At 42.3% G+C, this 25,598-nt stretch overlaps 1 long non-coding RNA gene across 3 annotated transcripts in view; it reads left to right on the forward strand.

Moving 5' to 3' along the window:
- Positions 1-25,598, forward strand: part of LOC144820128 (uncharacterized) — a 485,905-nt gene that overhangs the window by 296,119 nt on the left and 164,188 nt on the right. For all 3 annotated transcript variants that reach the window (XR_013607694.1, XR_013607693.1, XR_013607695.1), the window contains one exon: positions 2,853-3,021. This is a non-coding gene — a long non-coding RNA (uncharacterized LOC144820128). The remainder of the gene's footprint in view (positions 1-2,852; positions 3,022-25,598) is intronic.

Consider the following 25,598-nt stretch of genomic DNA (forward strand, 5'->3'; position numbering starts at 1 on the left):
AATATCACCTTTCCTTTTTAACTGCACAAGGGTTTGATTGTTTTTCAAACCCAGAACAATATCTCGTTCCCAAATGGGTCCTTATCGAGAGGAATATTGCTGCACTTGCTCCATTACCAGTTCTTCGTACCATGGACCTTCGAAAACTAAGTTCTCATTCTCCAATTCTCAATGAAACGTAGCTTGCCTTAGCGTGGATACCCTACAATAAGATTGTGACCTCTACAAAAGTATAATTATGGTATAATTCTAAAATCCAACTACTTAAACTGGAGTCAGATTGGAATCAATGGATAAATGAAGTAATATTTTACATTTATGAGATTTTCACAACAATGTCTTTTTGTCCTTCTCAGATTTACAAGTTAAATTCCACATTCCAAACTTTAATTTCCGTAAATATGTTAAATTATGCAATGCAATACTAAATGCATTTAACTCCTCTATTCCTTATCCTCACTGCTCAGGTATGGCATTTTCTTTATTATGCACATTTTTTGTGGTAATATTGATTCTAAAACTCATAAAGAATTGATATTTATTAACTCCTCTCACCTAATGAATTTGGGTAATTTTTGGAATCCTATTTTTGGCACTAAGTATACCCACGACAAATTAAGAAAATGTGGCTTTGTAATACGTCCGGTTGGTTACCTTCCTCTTTTTGTTAATCTGACTCATTTATATTAAATAAAAGCTCTTGGTCTGTCAAATTATATGATGCACATTTATGTGACACTTCAGATTGTTGGCACTGGAACCTGGTACTTGGAAGCATATGCTCTTTGAATGTCTGATTATTTCTCAATGTTGGGCTCATGTTTGGGATACGATTTCTTTAATCTTCCATATTACCATTCCTCTAACCTTCCTCCACACTACCCCTATCTTTACAATAATTGGATATGACATTATTTGATGTATTAATCTCATAGAGTATAAAATCGATTACTGGAAATCTGTTTAACTTTTATCAATTCAGGTATGGTGGGATTGGATCTTATATTTACTGTAAAGAGTTTAACTTCCTTTTGGCTAGTCTAAAAAAACATCTCCAATCAAATCATTTAAATGGAATACTCTGGATGACTTTATTTCTACTTGCTTACTGTAAATGTGTTTTACTATTTAACTTTGCTACTCAATGTTACATTAGTAGCCCTATATTCATTCTTTTTATTTGTGTTTAATTTTAGGCTACTTCAACTGTTTCCGCCTCTTTGCTCCCATACATTTATTTATCATATATATTGGATTATTGTTACTCAAACTCTTACTGATATGTTTTGTCCTTTTCAATGTTCATGTACTTTATGGACTTTATTAAAATCAATAAAATCATTTGAATGTAAAAATTCCCTATTTACCAATGTGGACCACTTTTTAGCTATCTAATACTTTCGAAGTCCAGAAAAGACAGAATGGTGTATGAGGTACTTTTCTAAAGTGGTGTTCGCCCTGTCTTGATAACAGAGTCCAATTGTTAAGATTAACATGTATACTCTACAACACCTCTAGGCTAGAGCAAGGAGTTCCACAAGGCTCGGTTATATTACCTACACTTTTTAACCCGTGCATAGAAATGCTAACCAGTTTGCTGAAAAACACTAATATCTCATTTCACTTCCACACTTCTAATACACAGCTTTACATGGAATTTCTAATGGTCTCATTACTAAATGAAATTCCAGTCTGGATAACACACCATCACCTCAAACTCAGCCCTCTGAAGTGATTCTGCTCATAGCATTAACCACTACTCCACATCCGTACCTCAATGGCTTAAATATCTGGACCCTCATGATCACAATCCAGAGATCGTAAAGAGCAAAACATCAATAGAAACTAATAACAAGAATTAGGCACTTAACCTCTGAAATTGATTTCAACATTATATACTCAAATGGTAATGCTTTCAAGACTGGACAACGGCAATTCAATTAATTGTAGTTTTTCCAAAATGTACATAGTGTCTCTCACAGCAATCATCCATTCAGTGACCAGGCTCATCACAGATTCACGAATATATGACCACATCATTCCACTATGGATTTCAAGCAACTGGATAACATTTGAAGCCAGATGCCAGATCAAGTTTGCCTTTATCAGCTACAAAGCTATTTACACAAAAGTGCCTTTCTACCTTAACCAAACGCTGACCATGTCAGGCAGACAATATGCCTTGAGAAGTGCGGACACTGTTTTGGTGGTAATACTGGACTTCAAGAGGCAAAAGACAAGAACACATTCACACTCTGGGAATGCTCCCTGGATCTGCAATTCCATACTCCATCAATCAGACCTCTTTAAAATTTCCAACTATTCTAAAAGGAACTCGGAGACTGGCTGTTCCATTGACTCCTACTCTCCTGAGATAAGTCTACTCTATCTAAACTTCTAGCATACAAGTTTATTTTAATTGCATTTTATTTTTCATCATTGTTCAACTTCTATTTGTACTGCACTCTCACACCTTATAGGTTTTGATCAATTTTTATGAAAACTCTGAATAAATAAATGAATCCATGCTTATCTATATATACTTCCCTTCACAACAGAATAGTAAAAATATCCTGAACTGAATATTTTTGCAGAATGATATTCTGCACTCAGTATGGTGATAGAATATTACAATGTGCCCAAGTAGTGGTTTGTATTCTTAAGACTAAGCTTTTTACCTTTATCAGTGGACGAGCACTGTCCCTAAAGAGGTGGTCTGAAATCTGGAATAATTTCAAAAGTAAAGGGATAAATACTTGTGATGAAAAGTAATGCCTGAACCTGTGGTGTCAAGAGACTTTTTAACATATGTAACTGAACCTTATCATTGAAACTGTTGGAAATACTTGCAGGTAGCACCGACAGCTGAGGAACTACTGCAACGGCATTCTCTGTCTTTGCTATCACAATGGAAATGGGGAAATTTCTGTGATTGCAATATTTTCTGAGCCCTGCCCTAAAATGACATCTGCTAGGCATGCTGCTCCATCTGACTCATCCAATGTCATCAGGTACGGGAAGGTAGGTCGATCTTCTATGTTAAAAGTGGCAGAAGGACTGGCTTCATTTAGGTACATAACATCAAAAGTAATTAACATCTGTTGGAACATGAATCATGGAAGATAGTCTTTCAGAAAAGACTTCCAGAATGAAGAGGTATACGATTGTTGTTGTGATTGCTGGCAATGGTAAGTTTAGACTCAAAGGCTGGGTTTAGCTATAGGTTTTGATTTTAGGGGATGGTTTTTGCTTTAGTTTCCTAAGCAGCGTTCGATTTAGCTGTAAATTTGGGTAAGCCACTATACCCTCAACCCATATATATATATATATATATATATATATATATATATATATATATATATATATATATATATATATATATATATATATAAACAAAATAATCATGTTAAAGTACAGGAAGGCAGTACATATTAAGATTAAAATTAATTATTTATTTCAATTTCCCTCGTGGTTGTCTGTGGAATTCCCTCCCCCTCCCCCACCGGGCCCCACTGCTCCTACCCGCACGGGGCGCTCCTGATCTGAGGTCAATAGTTGTGCACTGTCTTCACTGACCTATATTCTCAGATAGTGACTTGAAGCCATTGCCAGGCATTGTCTGATAGTGAACAACATTCATATGCTTGACTGAGTAGTGTCAACTAAATAAAATATGTAAATAATTTAAATATTCAAGATAGGCAGCATATATCACTTTTTGCTCTTTTCAAGCAATCTGTGTCAGGTTCAATGAAATGAAAGCATTAAACCCTCTTGGTCATATTGACTGACAGTTTTCCAAGGCCCAACAATAGACCTCAATTATATTTGCAGGGCGGTTTTGATTAGACTGAAAAACACAACCAATCTAGCAGACATGCTAATGAGGAACTGTAACATTGCTGTGACTGCTGCCAATTACACCAGACTATCTCTACAGGGTGAAACCATGTTCAAGGTAATTGACCAATTAGCGTCTGAGCAGTAGGGAGCACTCCGTTGTCGCCATTCTTGAAGTGCACCAATTAGAGCTGTGCAAATCCACAGTTGATGAGTCTCGGCGAAAATGTGCACATTCTTTATTCTTTCTGCGCATTCATTCTCCCGAATGCTGAGGCATGCAGACAGCGGCTAACTTGGTAAGCACAATCCTATCAAGCAACAATTTATAGAAAATAAGAGTTTGCCAATATTTTATTGTAATATGTGTATCAAAAAGTAGTTTTTCTAATGCAAGGACCATACCTAAGACTGCATAAGACCACACCCAATTCCCTAATACATTAAAATAAACTGTTTTAAAAAGCACAATAAACATCGAGAAGTGCAGTGTGAAGACATATTCCACGGGCTGAATTACATGTCGTACACACATTCCTGATCTGAGCGGAGTTGCACAATGGTCTGGACTGTGTGGTCAACTGCAAAAAATGTACTGTTCCCACTGTGGGCTGGAACTTTTTCCTGCAATAGGAAGAGCGAATTAGTGAAAGGCCGACTGCCTGTCTGAACCCACTAGTGCGGCTTTCACTACAGGCAGCAGTCAATGCCTTAGCTGAAGTGTGCCAGGGAGTACCCTGTAGGTGAGTGTAGGGTGTGACATGGTGGTGCCTGGGACATTCTTACCTCTCTCCCGTAGGATGTACTCAAGGGCAAGGGTCTTAGTTTGTGCCACTTCTTTTGTGTTGTACAGGCAGTGAGACTCCCAATGCCTTCTAAGTCCCTGCACTCACATCTGTAATATGCACCGAAAGAAGGGCAAAGGTGTTGCTTTATTTGCTTGGGGACACACCACTCTACCAATAAGGGAACCCCCTCCTTAGAATAGCATCAGAGCTCTTTCTGCACCATTATGATCCATATTACAGAAGGGGTTTCATAAGCATTTCCAGTCCCTTCTGTAATAATAAAGTACCCTGGAGATGCAAACATAAGCAGACACAAATGCCTGTTGCATCCCAGAGGGACTATGGGCCTCATTGACAATATTGTGCCTTAGGGCAGTGCCGCAAGCCCTCCTGCTATGCTGCCCTATGGCAAAAGAAAAGGGCAGGAATGTGCTGTATCTATCAGATACGGCACATTGCTGTCCTGTTTCCCATGTCCAGGATGATGGTTTTTGTACAGGAAGGAGAACACAAACTTTCCCAGGCAGTAGCCCGTGGAGGGAACAAGAGGCAGTAGGGTAATGGGAGACGGTCAGCCTCCAATAAATATAGTGAACACAATAGAGACCGCTCCCAGCTATAGACCAAATTAAATTTGCAGTGAGGTGCCTAATAATAATGAGGCATCTCACAAAAACTGATAGACTGGCATCACACACCACCAGGTGTCATGCTTCATCATCTGCCAGTCCTCGCCCTCCAGAAGCTGCGTTTGGTGGAGGGCGGGCATGCACCTGGAGACAGGGATGCACTTCTAAGTGAGTGGGGCCCAAAAAGTGAAAATTAAAAGGCCATCACAGTACACCCATAAATCCTTTATTCAAAAGGGAGCCTGTGTGGGGTTAAAAATGGAGAGTGCGGTGAGTAAGGATCCTATCATCCCGTCACCGCCGTGAAATTATTTTAAGAAATAGGTCAACATGTTTCTGCCAGTTGTCCCTGTGGGTACGTGGCTTTCGTCAGGACCAGAAAAAAGGGGTTCCAATCTTACCAAACGTTGTTGGCAGTACCACTGTGTGGGTGTGATCACTAATCACTCTCCACTGGCTGGGTCCATTAACCCTTCAAGAAGGACGACTTACCCCATGGGAGGGGGGGAGTTTTCAGAAAGTCCCCGTGGCTTTCGTCAGGAGCAGAAAAAAGGGGCTCCAAGATGGAGAGATGCACGCTGTAGGTGATCGGACGGAAATTGTTCCTCTTTTCACATAGTGTGACCACGGGGACTTTCTGAAAACTCCCCCCCTCCCATGGGGCAAGTCGTCCTTCTTGAAGGGTTAATGGACCCAGCCAGTGGAGAGTGATGAGTGATCACACCCACACAGTGGTACTGCCAACAATGTTTGGTAAGATTGGAGCCCCTTTTTTCTGGTCCTGACGAAAGCCACGTACCCACAGGGACAACCTTTTGTACAGGAAGGAACATCTTCCTGTACAAATACAATCAATGGAGGCAATCTCCTCTTCTATTGTGCAGCACACATAGAGGAAAAAACAAAGAGAAATAATATTATTTCTCCTCGTTGTGCCTCCACTACTCCACTCCTGGCGAAGTGCAGGCTTTAGACGCATTCCCAGGTTTACAGCTTGTTGTAAATTTGGGAATGTGTCAAATGACATGGGTGTTACGTTTGAACACCCAGAGTAACTTCCATGGCACATCTCCCCATCACAGTGTTAGGCACCGTAGCGACTTGCACTACGCTACCTTACACTATGTCTACAAGGCCATGAAAAGCCATGCAGGGTGGCTTTATGTGGCATTGTAGATATGGCTAAGCCCTGTCTGCCACACAACAAAACAAAAAGTGACGTTCTGGCGGCGCACAGGGCTTGTAAATGAGCCCTTTTGTGTATTCTAACCAGCAAAGATTTTTTTTCCGACAAGGTAGCTGCCAGAATTCCATAACATTGACAGGAGAAGGGCTTACAGTTTGAAAGAATAAAGTAGAAAAAAAAATCAAAATCAAAATGCATTGGTGCTGCCTTTGAGTTGATGGAAGAAAAAGGATCAAATGTAGAATTACACAGGCAGACCAATGGCAATTAATTGGTCCCATCTCCCATGGCAGGTACCATCCACACGGTATAAAGCTCAGACAGAACTCTTCATCTCAACTCATCCTTACATAAAACAAGCAGAAAAACAGTTATCAATGTGTAAATCGAAAAAGCCTTAATTTTCAAGGACATTCTACCATCTTCCCTCTTACTCCCACTTCCAAATTGTGCTCTACTCAAAGTTTGGTACAGTGATTTACTAAGCACATAAACCATCCGTGGCCCATGCAGGTAAAAACAGTGGGGTCGGGTTGGGGGGTCGACAGGTGACCAGGAGGTGAAATTAAATAAATAATTAATTTCCCCACGTCTTCGTCTGCCCAAATCTCCCCACCGCTCTTAACTGTAGGGGCCACGGCTGGCATGATCTAGGGTGAAGCCAGATAACTTTGTGTTTTGTGAATAAGTGCCAAGATCCCTGGACTTCCCAGAGACAAAGTTTGACTTTTTGCACACTATATCTGACACAACATTGAGGAAACATAACGCAGCAAGATAATCCATTTCACGCTCACACACGGTTGCAATCACCCTTACTGATAGGGAAACAAAAGAGCCAGCAATGCTCTTCCCCTGCTAGAAGTTCTTCTCTGAGATCTGCAGAATTTTGTTGGACATGAGAGTAGCATGTAGTTTTGCTGTAAAGCCATCCAAGTGGTAGGTAGTCAGACCCTTGCTGCTGCAGAGCAGATCCACTTTATAACCCACATTTATATCTACATTAGTTTCGAAGTTGTAACCCTGTGTAATGCAAAAAGTAATTTATGAAGACGTGACAGCTTCGCCTACCCCTTGTTCTAGTCTACAATCTTAGAAAAGTGGACAGAGTCTGTAAAAGATGAGTGATATTCTTAATGACATTTTTAAACAAATCGGATTTTCAATCTAAATTTGTTAATTTATTTAAAGCTCTCTTTTTTGTTAGAAATGTCTTGGTGTTTATCTATTTATTGGAACTGGGTTAATGTATGGTCTTTTGTGGAATAATGTCTTTACTTTCAAAGGTTTGCACTCTCTTGTATGCAGTGAGACCTCCTTTCCTTTAACTAAGTAGAGGTCAATTAAAGTTTTTTTTCTTTTGGACTGCTGGGAGGTTACAAGAGTGAACAAACTATTTGTTTTTCTCTGCAGTGAATAGAGCACAACTGGATTTTGAAAAGTGTGTATTGATAATGATTGCACAGGTCACTCATAAATAACATGCTATGTCTGTCTGAGGAGAGTCAGATTGTGTTCTATTGATTGGTGCTACTGGTCCAGTCTGAGAGGGCACTTGCCAGAAGGCAACCATGTTGATGGGCAACAGTGGCTACCAGGAGGCCTATGATGTTGGTCTGTGCCAGTATTTTGGTCTATATGAGTGTAGGAATACCAGTGTACCAGTTCTGGTCCAAACTACCTTGATTTATGCTGGCATTATGATCTATGATTTAATTCACTGAAGGGTGTGTGGGAGATAATGTGGAAATGGGTGTATGGAGAAGAGCAAGCTAGCACTGTGTTTGTCAGTAGAGATTGTACGTTTTTTTATCAGTGTTAATTTATATAGCTGTGGATTATGCATGTAAAGATGTCAGGGTATCAAACAATAGGGGAAGTTGAAATCTGAAAATGGATTGTGATCCTCTGATATTTATACAGGGTAATAAGAGGACAGCATCTTTGATCATGGTAAATCTGAGATATGTTTTTTTCTATAGGGAATTTTTGTAAGGCTAAGAGAAAAACCCATGACGTATCTGTAAAAGAGTCTCTTAATGCTACAAGGGAACCCAAACGGTTGGCTGAGGACCATGGGGAATTATGCTTTAGAAGACAAAGGTCCTAAGCTTATCTTGATAAGGAAAGTAAATAAAATATAGGCCATAATAGGAAGCTATATTTATCCTCTGTTATCTTGATAAGGAAAGTAAATAAAATATAGGCCATAATAGGAAGCTATATTTATTTATTATTTATCCTCAGCCAACCGTTTGGGTTCCCTTGTAGCATTAAGAGACTTTAGCGCAATCACTAGATTGCAAGGGATTATTCATTTAATCCGGACCCTCAGCCGAGGGTAGGCTCCCCTAGTACCCTCTTCCCTTAAAACTATCTCTCCTTTCCCCAATCAGCTTAAGTTAACATGTCCAAACACGCACCCCTGTACACCGATGATTATATAAAACAACTCTGCCTAAGACCTTCCCTCCTCTCTGACACCCCTGAGACACCTGATGTTACCACAAGTACACTACCAGAACAATTAGAGAAACTTCGCAAAAAACAGGTGCAACTGGAATTAATGATTTTGATGTTAACTGACTATTTAAAGGCTGAAGTAGTACCATTGGGACTCCAGGTGCGCAACGTCCCCGGTATTTTCACTGATAATCCCAAATACATTTCTAATTTCAGTTATATAGGGACCACTTGCTCCCGCCATTGGCTGGTCTTAGCGATCGATATAGCCACTGAAACATTAAAAACATTGGAAACAGAAATCCTTGATATAGAAAAACAACTGGCAGACACAAACCCTTCCCCTGATTGCAAAAAACTCCTTGAACAATTAGAGAAAACTATATCTGATTTTCATCGCATAGAGCAGAACAAAAAGTCAAATAAAATAAAAAAAGACATCAAATCCTACAACGTTGAGAACAATTATCCATATCTTCAGAAGGATTTTTACACTAACAAAACTTACCCCTTCCCACAGACAAATAAACCTTGGGGACGCTATAACCGGCGCCAGAACCTAGTAGGTTTTTCTGACACTTCGGCTGAATCATCCGACAGTTGAGACCCAGGTGAAGGTTCAAGTGCAAATACAAGACGAGGTGGTGGTCAAAGCAATTTTTTATCCAGAGGCCAGCCCAACACCCCCCAACGCGGGCGGGTAAAGAAACCTCAGCGATGGTTCAACCCCACAGGAGAGAGGAGAACCAGGAACAAGTTTTACCAATGGTGACTGAACAATCAGCAATCTGCTTGATGTAGAATTACAATTACTCAAAAAAGGCCTTTCATTCGTGCCCACCATCCGTCCTAATTTTATGGAACTGCACACGGAACTGCTAAGATTTTTTAGAACAGTCCGTTTGAAGGCATTTTTCCAATTACATCCAAGCCCGACCCCTATCATGAATGCTCCTTTTCGACCACCATCCACCTTTTCGCCATCGTCTGCGATGGTACCCCCTGAAATCATTGCATTTGAGAAACTTGTCCTAAAAGATCTTACTACAATTCAGAACAGCAAACTTTTTGTTCCATATAATATCTCTTTTCAAGAGAAAAAAGCGATTGAATCACTCAAAAACAATAGAGACATGGTGATCAAGAGCGCAGACAAAGGGGGAGGGATTGTTATACAAGAAACTGAAACCTACAAAGCTGAAATTATGCGCCAATTAAACAACCGAGATCATTACTTAAGACTCCCAGGGAATCCCACTAAAGATCTCCAAGAGATCATTGCTAAACTTACATCCCAGGCTTGTACAGAAGGATTTTTGAGCAAAAAAGAATATAACTTTCTCAACATCAAATCCCCAAGACTACCAGTTATATATACATTACCCAAGATTCACAAAGATCTAACTAATCCACCAGGACGGCCCATTGTTTCCGCATGTGGCTCTGTGCTGGAACCCCTGGGGGCCTACGTAGATTATTTTATCAAAGAATTTGTTCCCACCACGACATGCTATGTGAGAGATAGCATGTCAATGATTAATCTTGTGGAACATCTCAAATATGATCCCCGACTGGAAACACTATGTACATTAGATGTGGAATCACTGTACACAAACATTCCACAAACGGCAGCATTATTGGTCTTTCAGAAAATTCTTGACACCCGTCCACGCCCACACAGAGTCCCCACTTTGTTTATTCTCCAACTATTGGAATTGTGTTTAACAAGAAATTTCTTTTTTTTCAATAACACGTATTTCCAACAGATCAAGGGGACATCCATGGGGGCTATTTTTGCCCCCAACTTGGCCATATTGTTTATGGACCAGCTGGAAGTAGGTTCAATACTAACACCCTCCAACCCCTTCTTCCCAGGCATTAAAATATGGAGGCGCTATATAGACGATATTTTCCTAATTTGGAACCAGTCTAGTGAAACACTAAATTGTTTCCTACATTGGCTAAATAACAACTGCTGCGGTCTCACATTTACCCTAAGCTGGGACAAATCCTCTATATCCTTTCTGGACCTCACCATCTACCATTCAGAAGGTGAACTCCTGACAAGACTCTTTAGGAAGCCAACTGAGCGAAACACGCTTCTAGATTACAAAAGTAACCACCCTAGGGCGCTGAGGGACTCCTTACCATACTCACAGTTCCTCAGGATTAGACGAAACTGCTCCTGCAAAACTGATTATTTCAGAGAGGCGGCGGTCCTCTCTAATAAATTGAAAGATCGAGGCTACCCAAAGAAAATCGTCAAACAGGCCCTCAAAAGAGCATGGTATTGCCCACGAGAGGTTTTACTGACGCCTAAAGATAAAAATCCAAATGAAAGAATTGCATGCGTCACGACTTTCTCCTCTGTCTCTAACAGAATTAAAAGGTCAATTCTTAAACATTGGCCAACAGTTAACGCTGGGCCAATATACATTGACAAACCTCTCTTTGCATTTCGCAAGAGTAAAAACTTAAAAGACCACCTAGTCAGAGCAGCATTACCGATATCACCAGTAGGAAGCACGCTTGAGTCAGCTTGGGGACTACCACCACTGATAGGCCATGTCAAATGTGGATGCTACAATGTGTGCGAATACACGGTGGAGGGCAAATCATTCACTCACAATAGCACCACGTTTGAGAGACGCTCATTTTCCAACTGTAACTCTTCGAATGTAATATATGCGATACAATGCCCTTGTCCGAAATTGTACATCGGCCAGACTACACAAAAGACTAAAACACGCATTGGCCAGCACAGGAGCCGTGTACGGTGCAAGACAGCCAATGCACCCTTGGTTGATCACTTCGAGGAAGCTGGGCACAGTGAAAATTACATAAAATGGACAATACTTAAAGTGGTCAAGCTACCAGCCAGAGGTGGAGATATTGCCCAAATACTCAACCGGGAGGAATTAAAGACAATGATCCAATTCGATACAATAAGGAATGGTTTGAATCGAGCAGAGGACTGGACTACCCTACTATGAATATGAACTTCACCTGCTCCTTGTCCAAGATTTAAGTGGACACACAGACTATGTTCATTCCAAGATTGACACGACTGCAGAGTGTTTTGATATAACCCAAAAATGAAATGTTAATTTCTGAGGTTTTAAATCTTTAATCGGCGTCACTATGGTCACAAAATGCACTTTCACTTTAGTTTGCATCCAAATAGTAATCACTCCCCCCACCAATCACAATCACGACTATTAATTTCACCCACTCGCCACCATCAGATGTGCAACAAAGCCACTCCAAAATGGCCGCCCCGCGACCATCAGATGTGCAACAAACCCACTCCAAAATGGCCACCCCCGCGGCAAACTGACAATTCCATCATGTCTGCCATCTATTGGCCCCTTTCTATTTTGACTACCATGCTGCCTTAAGCAACACGGTGGAAATGCCTAACCAGACTGCAATCGAAGCAGCGGATCGATAGGACATCGTTCCTTCTCCCACCAGAAACCCAGTTACTATGGATCAACTAATATACTAAGGTAAGCCCATGCCCATGATGGACAAGTAAAATAGCGGCTATGAAGAGGCTTAACCTCAAAGTCAATTAACTCACTCTTTCCCACCAACAGGCATACCTGTGGTAAAACCTTCATCACGCATTGGATGAATTAACAGGACCCCCCCCATCCTGTTCCCAAGAATCCCATCCTTCTTGTGGCAAGCATGCCACGTGGGTAAGATAATTTCTATAGAACCCCAAAAGAACGCGCAAATTTCCTCAGTGGTTGGAAATAGTCTGACTTTAAATCGCTTATCACCCCCACTAGATACAGCGTCTATACTTATGCAGACCTGTAGTAGAAGCCAGACCCGGCGGACGTGCAGGTAATAACGAGCACATCTCCAAAAGAAGATATAGGAATAATTCATGATTATTACTAATCACCTTAATTCCGTAGGCATCATAGCCATACCGAAACCCCTGACAGTCATGCCAGCGTCTAGCTGCACCCTAATTCCCCCATTGTGAGGCTAGGATCGGGAGTTAACCGCTCGATTCCGAGTAAGTGCACTGTGCCTCCCCCTACCAACGGACACGGTATGACTGTACACGAGCGCCTGCTTTCGAACCGCTTCCGCATAGAATGTTTTAATTATCTAATGAATTTCATTTTATCTATTGAACTTAAACGGAATTGCTAGAGTAACGCTGTGAGTCAAGACAGGATGTGTTTGACACTAGTCACGGACACGCATTCGGGTATGGAAGCCCCAAAACGACGCACTTTAAAATACACCAAGCTTTAAACACGATAAGCCGATTCCGAATTAATGTGAAATGTACAAGGTAGATGGACAAATAGACTTGCTGATGGTTTCTAACTTAGCCTATGGCTATGATTTTCTTCCTCTTTTCTTCCTTCCTCCTCAACAGGTGGTCGCATTTTTAAATACAAACAGGCAAATGTTTTTCAAATGTTGTCCTGATGATGATCCCATGTAATTAGAGCTTAGAGGGATTGAAACGTCGACTATAAGCAGTACTTCCACAACTTAGCAATTGTGCTGTACCCTAATTGTGTTTTGTACTGACTGGCAAAAACTTTAATTTAACATTGATGTGAAAGTGGCCAGTATAGCTCTTTCTTGCCTGTGGAAACCTCTCCCTATGTGTTGTTTGTCGTTCTAGAATAAGGTACAGGACTGTGCCTTCACTTATTTATATAAATAATTGTGATTCTGTTGAAAATAAATACCCTGTCCGGCTGGACAGAGGATAAAAATAGCTTCCTATTATGGCCTATATTTTATTTACTTTTCTTATCAAGATAAGCTTAGGACCTTTGTCTTCTAAAGCGTATCTGTAAAAGAGGTCATGTACTCTGTCAGAGGTCTTCTCACCTGTATTCGCACAGGATCAGTATGACAATGCCCCTCTCGGAAAACTCGCTGCCGATGCCAAATATCTCAGACTAGCAGAGCAGCTCATTAGGGGGAAGGGAAATGGGAGCGAGAGAAGAGACAGCCACATCTGTTTGTTTTTTCCTTCCCATAACTTTTCTTCACTTACTTCCTATCTTCGTCCTGAGCTATTGTATGATTATTCTCTGGAGAGGAAACTGCATGGAAATACAAACATAAAGATACATATAATGTTAAGTTCTCCCTGACTCACTCAATTATATCTGTAAACATGTATCTACTGTCTTACTTTTGCTAGCGTACCCCATACGCTTGAGACTAATGCCTCTCTACTATAATTTCTTTAATTATTAGTTCAAAATTGGGAGAGAATATGGCCTAACGGCTAGGGCAGTCAACCTCGGAGCTGGGGAACCGGGTTCGAGTTTCGCCAGGCAAATCACTTAGGGGCATATTTACAATAAGTGGCGCATCCCTGCATATCAGCAGGGATGCTCCACTTATTGTGCGCCATGCCTCCGCCACAATGGATGCGCCGCATTTACAATGCGGCGCACCATGAGGTAAAAACGACACAGATGCGTCACGCATCTGTGCAGTAAAAGTGGCGCATTGCTGGAGTTGCGTCGCAAGTGCGATGCAGCTCCAGCAAGGCTCTAGGGTGCCCTATCCTTCAAATGCTGCGTCAATCCGCAGGGTTTTGACGCAGCATTGGCCTAAAAGTGACTGAGTGAAATCTTGTAGATTTCACTCAGCCACTTTTAGGAGGCGTTCCTGCGTAGGAACGCCCCCCCCCCCCCCCTGCGCAGCAACGCCTCCTTATGGTGCAGGGCTTTACAACGTGACGCATCTCCCAGATGCGTCACGTTGTTAATACCCCGCACCATGGTGCAACTTTTGCGCCGCCGCTGCATCACAAACCTCAGATTCTTATCGGCTTCAGGTAAGTGCCTCCTTTTATCTCTGAATTCCTAATTTTCTCTGTAATTCTTAATAGTTTGTTTCTTCTGGTTATTGGACACTCATGAAAGATAATCGGAGAGAAAATTACTGCTTCTTCTGGTCAAATCTTAACGATACGTCCTCTGACCTTAACTGAGAGACACTAATCTCTCTCTGCGGAACGTTCAAACAAGGCTTGGGAATCCACTTTGAGTTATGGTCAGACTCCTGGAAATAAAGAGACACTAATCCCTGTGTGTCCTGTCAGAGACAGTAGGAGTCACAGAGAATAACTGACAGGGTCAGTGATGAGACACTTCCATTTTTCGCAAAACTGAATTACCATAATAGAAACGCGACAGACTAAACATAGATTTCTAGTGACGCAACTACCCTGACTAATCTTTTGCAGGGAAACAACATTTCGAATCTACTCAAAAAACACTTCTTCAGTGAAGTGCGCTACTCTGAGGTAAAGCGGACTGGACTATCCATTCCTGACTTTTCACTACTAGAATATTGGAAATGTTTTGACCTTTTGCGGCCATCTTGGAACTTCCAATCTTCTTCCTCAAGTTCCAGCTGGAAGCCTTCGGCCTCAGTTTAGATGAATACCCAGGTCTTATTCTTATTTTGCCAAGGATCTGTGGGGTTCTGACATACTCGAAAAACAAAGACTCATTAATGTTATTGGTGCCCAGCCTACAGTGTGGTTTCTGTCACCTATTAACGTTTCCAGGTTGGCTATTAGGGCTTGGTGTTTATACATGGTCGGCGACGGCTACCGCCCCCCTCCCTGTGGACCCACATCAACCCAGGACACACTGACACGAAACATGATTGTCTTTGGAAGGCGGGGGATCGCGAGACTCCCCGGCCATATTTATTAAGATACAAAATAATAAAATTATTAAACAAAAGATACAGTTTTATGCAAAATATTCAGGGACATTCGATACAATCATATCGACAAGTATGATATGCTAACCTTAACAAGATTCTAATACAGCTTGTTTCCTAACCGAATCTAACATCCTCCTCTGAAATTTTGCATACTAACATTACTGGCCATATGGCGAGGTCCTAACCGGTGTCAGGTCCTACTAGCTGCGCCTCCCCGTAGGTGCGCATGCGCAGCCGAGCCCGTTAATTACTCGGTCCACGCCGTGAACTCCATTTACCCACTGAAGGAGGGCCCTTACTCGCGCCATTCGCTGACGTCATGAGTACGCGCGGGGTGGCTACCAGCCATAAGGACAGCGTGACTCCCCTACTCGCGCCCATTTGCAGCACCAGTTATACCTGCCCCTGAAGTTCTGGGAGGGGCCAGTGACCCCTCCCCCTGGGTGGACACCTCCAAAGGATGATGCCGCCCCCTCAGACCTTAAAATAGCTGCTCACCGGTCATGACCTTACCGCCACAGGCCAGTATTGTTGACCGACGATCTGGCCTCCCCATTCCTACTCCTAGAAAGGTCATGCTCGCTTCGCAAATACCTCTAGCCATGCCACTATGTTACTAGTTCCCAGGATGTTCCCTTGCCTCAGTTAAGTGTACCCCGTCCCGTAGCTAGAAATGTTTACCCCCAAATGCACCCACGAGGGATCGTCTGCAACCGGGGGGCTCGAAATAATTTGTCCAATTGCGTGTAGATCCTCTTTACCGAATGATTCAACGCCTTGACCGAGTCCCCCTCCTCACCACTGCCACCGGGGAATAAGTTGCGACCAAATTACTGTGCAACCCGGCATGGCCACCCACCATGCAATGGAGGTGAATTCCTCTATTATAAGGGTGCACCTACCTAGTTGGCCAAATCATTCCCCCCAGGGCACGACCAGTGTGGGGGAGCATCCAGGCGACAAGGGGCTACCTGAGCACTCCCCCCTCCTTTATCCTAGGGTCGTGGGGAGGGGGCGGCACGCCCCCTCCCTCCGCCCCCCAGCCGCCCGCCCCCCCGACCCGGAAGTCTGCGCAATGCCTTCCGGGTCAGGGGTTGGGCGTCCGCCAGCCGGTGGTGGACGCGCACCCCCCGCGTCATCACTGGACGCCGGGAGGTCACGCCCCCACCACCGGGAGTCAAGGGAAGAGGGGGTTGCCGTGCTGTCATGCGGGCGGGGGGGCCGAGGGCCCCCCCTTTTCAATAGTTGGGGTAGGTTTGCATCTCCTGGTGGAATAGAGTAATTGAGGTTTTACCACATGAATTCTGGAGTTTGATCACATGTGTTTAGGTTTTGAGGCATTAAAAAAAAATCTGCGATCAATTGATCTTGAAAAGCAGGTTCGATATGGCAAGCTGCACTAAGCAGCTGTGGGGTATCTGAAGTAGGATGTCACATTACATGTAAAAAGAGGGCATCAATATGGACTGAACACACAACAGAAGCTGCTCCAAGTACAGTGACCGAAACTTAGGAAACGCTAAATTAAGAGAGTTCTGGCATCTCACAAAAAGTGAAGGACTGTGCTCACACACCACCTGGTGTCATACTTCATCATCAGCAGTCCTTGCTCTCTAGAAACTTGGTTTGGTAGATTGCGGGCCTACACCTGGAGACAGGGAGGCACTTCTAAAACTAAGTGGGGGCGCTTGAATGTGAGTGAGTTTTAAAAATCAGTATAATCGCCAGAATGCATTTATTTAGATAGGAAATTATGTGATATTAAAAAATACAAGAACGGTGGGAAGGGGAGTTACTGCCCCATCACCGAAGTGGTTAATTTCATCGACATGTTACTGCCGATGTGGCCCTAGGGGTCTGCGGCATTAATCAGGACGGAAAAATGAAAGAGGGCTCCTATCTTACCAAAATATTAGTATGAAGTTACCACTGGGTAGGTTGATCTATGTCATACTCTGCCTAAGGCGATTTCTTGAAACCTGTCAGGGGGATAGAGAAAAGAGAAGAGAGATTGCCATCAAAAGTATTCAGTCACAAGAAAAAAAGAATTCCCCACATGCATCATTAATGCATATAGTGGCTATTTGTGTGTAACAATTGTCACTGCAAATGTGGAACACACACCGTAATATTTAGCACTGGATCAAAGATCAGCTCACCTTCTCACCCTGGTCAAGCTTCCTACACGCCCCATGGGAGGAGAGAGAAAGAGAGACCCCGTAGTCAATCTCTGAAAGAAAAACAAAAATAACTAATAGAAACATAAAACAAGTCAGCTTCTATCATCCAATCTTTTTTTGGTGGAAAAAATGTAAAGGTATTCCATCTGTTTGCACTCATACTGTCATTCATTCTCTTACTACATCAAGGTGCATCTCTCGCCGTGATCCTAGATGTGTCTGCTCTTCATCCCCGTAGTAGAAGGAGGAGTGTGAAATTCAGGCTTTAAATAGTGCACTTAATGAGTAACCACCATAAATTGGATGCACTTGTGCCCGGGATTGATAATTGCACAGATTTCCATGTTTGAAACGGGTCCTTTTTACCTATTCACTGAGTGCCTGATCCTCACGCCAGCCGGAAGGGGAAATTGAAAGAATCTGTGCTGCAGCCGAACACCTGGAGATACCCGGTGTTGCTGTGAGTGCAGCCTGACTTCGCCTGCTCTGCGCGTCAGCAGAGAGAGTGAGGTGGTGCCATGTGTGTGTACGTGTACATGCTCCAGCTCTCCCTGTAGGATATCTATGCTGAGTGCCTCGCATGCGAACCCTGGTTAATTGAAGGGAAGCACTGGTGTTAAAAAATGCGAAATGACAATACAGTTTCAGATGCAAGAGTAATATTATTTCAAAATAAAAACGCTGACCAAAAGTTAGGGATTCAGTGTTCCAAAGGTGCTGAATCTGCTTTTCTAGAGAGGTTGACATTGGTATCATTATAAAAAATGTGGGCCAAAGAGAGGGATTCCAGGTTTTTGTATTCCCTGTAAACATATCACCAAGCTTATTCCTGTACATTGTACATGTGGTTGAGAGAACGAGATCCACTGTTCCTATCCAGGACAGAGTAATCAGATTGGGAGTTGGGTAATCAGAATGGTTATATGTATTCAAAAATAGGGGGAGATAGAGGGAAAATGCTAAGGCTCACCCTCAAATATTAGACATAACACGAAAAACCTCTGAACCAGAGATCAAGAGCCTAGCTATATTTTTATGATAATATTCTCAACGCTCACTGGGGTTGGAATTGAAATCAATGTATTTTTGTAGAAAAAGAAAAAATTTTCTTTTTCTTTGTGTCCCCTCACTCACCAGGGTTGCTCCACGGTGACATGCTTCATCATAGGGGCCATCCCAGCCCTCTACGGACTGGGGCGTGCTACGACTTGCGAACTACGGAGGAGCACTTAATTCAGATTATGTGTGGTGCGAGAACTGTAATGTGATGGAGTGGGATAAGTGTAACTGATTTAAAATACCTGCCTAGTAAGCTACAATAGTTTTATTCTTGCTCCTAGGGGGTAGGGTTAAAAACGGGGTAGAAAAATAGGGTGCCTAAAGGACAATGGGGTTAGGTGTACCTATTCATTCCTATCTGTCAACTTGTTTCGAGCGTCCCCCAAGCTCTTCCTCAGGACTACATAGGGACCAGCCCTGTGTTCGCCACTCCTAACAATGCTCAAATGAGCTAATAATGGAAATAAAGAATCAATTTAATGCTGCAAAAAAAACTTTTAAGCATGCATCCAGTACTTACGCAAGGGCATAATCACGTGGTATCTGTAAGAAAAAACACATACATTGTGATTATGGGGTAGCAAGTCCCCTATAGATATGCACATATTTTACACACACACAACATATAATATATGTGTCTCTCTGTCCATAGAAGCCCGATGGCGTGTCAGTTTAAAAATGTTTTGCTGGTAAAAACTTGTTTTTTTTACACATCGTGAAACATTCAAGCATACTTCTTTCATACAGGGCAGTTCTATTTACATACATGTTACAGGACCTAACTTGGCCCCATGGACTCGGAGGGTTTGTATCCCATCTATCTGGTGGTTGGAAAGAGAGAAATGGGAACAAAATGCCGGGTTAGTGTCTCGGACTTGCCTGTTTGATGGCGAGCGGTCGCTGCTGCGGTCCGTAGTCCGTAGTCCGCGGTTTCCATAAACTCACTTACTTGGATTCAGGGTACTATAGGCCGATTCACCTACTCAGTTGCCTCCGGACCGAATGTTAGAGTGTCGGTCCCAGGGGATTGCTTATGTAATACATTTCCGCATGCTCATTGTGAACGAGTGGACTGTGCGTGTTGCTCCAAGGTGGAGGCTCTTTTTTGGCGGCCATATTGGGTGTTGTCCGGCCGCGTGACACACAGAATGCCAAAATGCACATTTAAATGAATTTTTTATATTACATGCCTACCTCCTGATTTCTCAAGACCAAACTGGTCAAAGAAGCGGGATATTTTGTGTAATCTCTGTATGTTGAGATCACGTCTGCCGAGTCCGGTGTCGGCCATATTTGTAGTCTTTTGGGCAAACTGGAGTATTAATTAACAATAACGGGTGCTCTACATATGCAACCGAAGCACGTTATATATCGAATAAGTGTCCTCATGAATACTTAATGTTACTTCAAGGTGGGCTATTTATATTGGGTGTATTTCGGCCACGTGACACTCAGGCGGGGTGAATACGGAAATGTACATTAAATTGATTTATTTCATGTTGCATGTCTACCTCCTGACACCGGACTCGGCAGACGTGGTCTCAACATACTGAGATTACACAAAATATCCCGCTTCTTTGACCAGTTTGGTCTTGAGAAATCAGTAGGTAGGCATGCAATATAAAAAATCTTCCAAGCAATCCCCCGGGACCAATACTCTAACATTCAGGCGAACGAACCCCACGCAGCCACAGGTAAGTAAGGCCACCACCCCAAAACACGTGCCGCCCAGGGTGGACAGTCCCCCCTTCCTATGCCACTGTGGCTAATGTCAGGTGATCGGCCAAACCCACATGCGCAGTAAAGGCAATGCCCACCACCACCCTGGCCCAATCCAAGACTTAGCACAAGAAAAAAAAAACGATAATAAAACGGGCATTGTTTTATTCTTTTACATTTATTAAAGTGCTGGCGGGGGTAATGCTCCTCCGCCAATACGGAAGAGCCGCTGCAGTGTGCTAGTCCCCAAAAATGAGTGCTGGTCGGTCTCACATGCAACCAGGGACTCAAATGAAGCACTAACGTTAACTTTGAAGCTGAGAGCATGACACTGAAATGCATAAAGATCCTTAGTATCTGTAGGGCCTGCTCCTTTAGCAGTAATCAATTTTCAGAAACCTTAGCTGAAATATTTATTTTAATTTACAGTAACGTAACACTCCAGACAGTAAAAATCAGTTTCCAAACAGTCCCGTTATTAGGTGTTTGGCCCACTTTACCAATCAGACTTAAACTTTGCAGAGAACTATTTGCAGCCATATGTTGCTCAATTGGTAATTCTAGCCTACATGTCTTACTTAGAGATTGCTTGTATTCTGGGAGTTGTTGAACTGTAGTGTAGTTCCTATTATCCCAATAGGCTCTGCGCATTGGAATAATACCTTCAATAGTATAGGCCTAGACCAGACGTTAACTAGGTCTACTACTGTCGATATTAGACTTAAAGTTTTGGGTTTGCCAGCTAGCTCAGAGTTCACTAGAAACTTTCTCGAATAGGCAAGGAGGAGTTGAACCTCCCTGGATAGACAAGAAGGGATTTAGTTCCTGACAACCATAGAACATGACAACTTTGCTCTCCCCTAATCAAGAGTGTATCTCTAGAGTCGTGTGAAAACAAAAGACGACTTATTTTACTCAGTCAGTACGTGCATTCTTAGTCTCACCAGATTGTAGAGAAAAGGAAGAGACGGGCGTGTTCAATAAAAGATGTTATTTATTGATCAGTCTCTTTTCTCATACAAGAGAAATGGATCGATATTATTGAATTGCAATACTTATGGTTAAGTAAAGTGCATACATTAAAAGCAGAAGTATAAAATAATACTGTAAAAACATTGATATGGTTTCTAAGCCACATGATGGTTTAAAATGGATAAAATAGATACATACACATATACATTTGACTAATCGTACTCAACTGGTGTTTCTAACTACGCCTACCCCAGATGTACCTGACCTAAGCCTAATACGTGGGCAGGAGTAGAAAGTAGCAGTTTAAGTTTGTTTTGCCAAGTGACTGACTCAAGAATTCTCTGTGAGGGGTTATTCAGTTCTGTACCTGGAGTCTAGGATGAATGAGGGATGGTATCTCTCGTCTCTGGTCTCGATATTCCAGGCTGCCTGCGAGGGCTACCCGGAAGCGCCGGAGCTGGATTTCTCGGCAGGAGAAAACAGCGTCTCGTTCTCAGCGCGTCAGGAAGGCGGGGCTGCGCCAGCGGGGTCTGCTCTGCTCTGGGCTTCGGCAAGTCTGGCTGCTCCGATCTCGTCACCACCGCGTGTGTTTGCATAGGGCAATATCGGTAATATTTATACCTTTAAGGTGCCGAGATTGACGTAAGGATGGACATAGATACGTCAATAAGGATGTCATACGACCTGGTCGTTAGCACATTCTTTTGCTGAAGTTCTCGGTGAAATCAAAACAATGGCCGCAGGGTTTTTCCCAGGTCTGTCATAGGTTTGATTTGTTTTGAGAACTCCGTATGCCTTATCAGGGGCTGGAGGAATATCGCTTGTCTAATTAGATGGCAAGCGGTATGACCTAATCAGATAACACGTTCCTGTGCCGTAATGTGGCTTAATCAGATAACGGTTCCTGCATCATGGGGGTTTTCTGCCTCATGGGATGGCTGCTAGTTAACTTTTTAACCAGAATAGGGTCAGGAATAGGGGGATCGATACAGAACCTATAGGAATACATCACACCCACTCCACGCTAACTATGGACATATTTACGAATCTATGCATAGTAAAACATACTGTAGAGTATCGTGTATACCTTACCACCCCAAAATACATAAATGCATTTTGAAATTATCAAATATACGGAAAAAACAGTCATATGTAATATATGCACTCAAGCTGTAGAATAATGCTAAAGTAATCACGCATATCTATACATTATCACTAATTTGTATATGAGAATTTACACATGAAATGGCTCTTAATACAGAAAAAAGTTTCGAGACCATTCCATCACAGAATAAAATAATTATGAACATACCAGCGGGCAGCTAATGTCTATAAACTATCTAAAATCAGAAATTTTAGTTCTCTAAGAATAGTTCTTACTTTAAGCAGAAGATAAGTGTCCCGAAAAATATGGAAAAATATTTTGGGGCTGCTGAAAAAAATTGCTGTCCGTGAACTGGAGGGAAAATTGTTCATGGTATTTTGCTATTCTAGTTGAAGGCCAAATTCAGGGAACGCCGTGTGCGAGCTTGCTCAAAAGTCTCTATTTCTGCTCTGGTGAGAACATCATATCATTTAGACTGTCGAAAAAGCTGTCAACAGCTTCCTGGGAGAGTTCCACTAACTCGGAAAAAGATGTAACCATGCATTCGGGCGCATGATTGTCTCCATTGACGTTTTGATTAGTATTGCTGACCGAAGGTCGTACCTGATCAATGCTGCTTTCATCTTGAACTTCACTACCCCTTAATCGTAGTGGTGAAGCTTCCACGAATGCCGTCATCAGGATTGGTAGCCGTTGAGGGCAGCAAAAAGCATGAGCCTTTATTGGACTCAACAATGTTTCTGCATCCATTGGCGCATCTGATTGTAGCGTCAGACAGGTGTCTAACACGCATTCTTCTCCGCATAGCAAGCACCTTAATACAGGTAAAACACATCGTTGCCACATTGGTCGAAATGAAAGAAACCAAGTCATGTTCAGGTCTCTAAGCCGGGATAGTCCCAGGATTTTTGATATCCGGTCCCGGTATCCAATGGCTAGGATTGTTTCTTCCCTTGTCGCAGGTGTTTTGTCTGGGACATGGTTTGCCATAACGAAATATGAGGACTAAGAATAGGATTCCTGCCATTAGTTCCAAAATGAGGGGAAGTCCGCCAAAAATCGAATGGAAGAAATCTGGAAAAATACCCAGTATGGCTTTGAATGGTGTTAATGCCATCGAAAATACTGTCTTAAATACTTTTGAGACTCCACTGGTATCAGAAATATTTAAGATTTCATTCAGAATTTCTGCGAAATGTATGCGGGAATTAGTTGATAACAATGAGTGAATCTCTGCAGTCGTCCTTTCGACTAGGAGATCATACGTTTCTTTTGATGACGTGAGCCTGGTCGGCGTCTGAAGAAGCACTGTTTTCATTCTGCTTAAAGTATCTATTCGAATAGAAGTAATTTTCAAGTTGGGCCATGCCCTTGCCTCCCTGTCTGGAAGGGAGCTGGGGAACAATAAGCGTCCACAGCACTTGACCTTCGCAGTCGTAGTTACGAGATAAGGAGTCCCGGGCATAAGACTACAACATCTGCGGTCCACAATTAGGACGTAACTCCCATTATAGAGTCTTTGAAAGAATGGTTCTATCTCTGTTGCAGGTGCGCCTAGCTGGTGACATGAAAGGTTATTTGAGTTCCCTTCACAGGCTCCATGCAAACTAATTCCGTTACACAGAAGTGTACCGCTTAGTGACATCGCACAATTATTGCTACTAAGAAACACTTTTTGTCCTTTATTACTGACACATGCATGTGAATAGGGCAAGTTCCATGTTGTTTTAATGTACCTTTTTCCCAATTTTTCGTACATGCCAGCCTGTATATATTTTTGGCAGTATTGAAACCTGAAGGTAGATATTGGAATATTAATTATCCCATGTATTATCCATTCACTGACAGGTCGTTCTGACATTGTCACTGGTAATCTCTCGAGTTTCTCAATGCTCAGGATTGTATAATCAGCACCCTTTTGTGCCATACTGATTTGTTTATCAGTAAGGTTAAAGATATTGAATAGTGACGTTGTGTTGATTAAACACCAAGGCACATAGCCTGAACGCAGATTTTGTAACGTCCAGCCAAGCTGTACAATAGAACGCAATTGAGACTGACCGTGTTGTAACAACAGTAAGTCTTGCGATAATATGTCGATTGCTGAAGACACAATGCTGTCCAGAGAAAAAATTCTGGAGGACAGAGTCATTAACCCATTGTCCACTACAGAAAGTGATTTTTCCAAATTAATACGGTCAATTTCCCGTATACTTTCCGCTGTCTCAATTTGAGTCACCTTCCAGGCCTCGTTGTATGCTGCATATACAGAGGCTGCTATGAAACGTTTCTGACGCTGTTTGCGCGGTACCATAATGAAATCACGCAAGTCAGCACCATCAGTAAGTAAAGTTAGGTGTTGCTTAATTTCTGCCAGTGTGGAAGTTTGTAGCCATTGAAGGCATCATTTGCCCACACTGTAGGTGGTTATTATTCCTGGGTGTTGTCTTTGGGAATATCTAGGGTCTGGCCTGGTCATTTTGAACCCCTGTGTTTTGTTCAGGAATCTGTCTTGACAGTTATTAGTATCTATGGGCCAGATCAACCACTTTTTCCAATCAGGATGTGTTCTGTTTTGGTTTAATACATAATTTACGTCTATCTCTTCATCTGTAGAGCTATTGCTGTTCATTGTTGGTTTTGGAATAGACGGTTTATTTAAGTCTTTGATTTTGGCTAGGCCAAGACAGGTAGTTTGTTGAACAGTGTCATTTAAAAATATAATTTGTTCTGGGATCATGCAGGCTCTAAACAAAGATTCTATACCTTGTACTTGCCATTCTTTCGTTCCCCAAACACTTTTTACTTCAACATTTTTGTCCCAATAATCAAAACCAAAAGTATTCATCTGTTCAAAGAATGAGTCTGAATATATCAATTTCGTGTTTGTTATCATGGTCTTTGTCCCTGTCTTATTTG

The sequence above is a fragment of the Lissotriton helveticus genome, chromosome 1_1 (genome assembly GCF_964261635.1).
Source record: "Lissotriton helveticus chromosome 1_1, aLisHel1.1, whole genome shotgun sequence".
Classification (NCBI taxonomy): domain Eukaryota; kingdom Metazoa; phylum Chordata; class Amphibia; order Caudata; family Salamandridae; genus Lissotriton; species Lissotriton helveticus.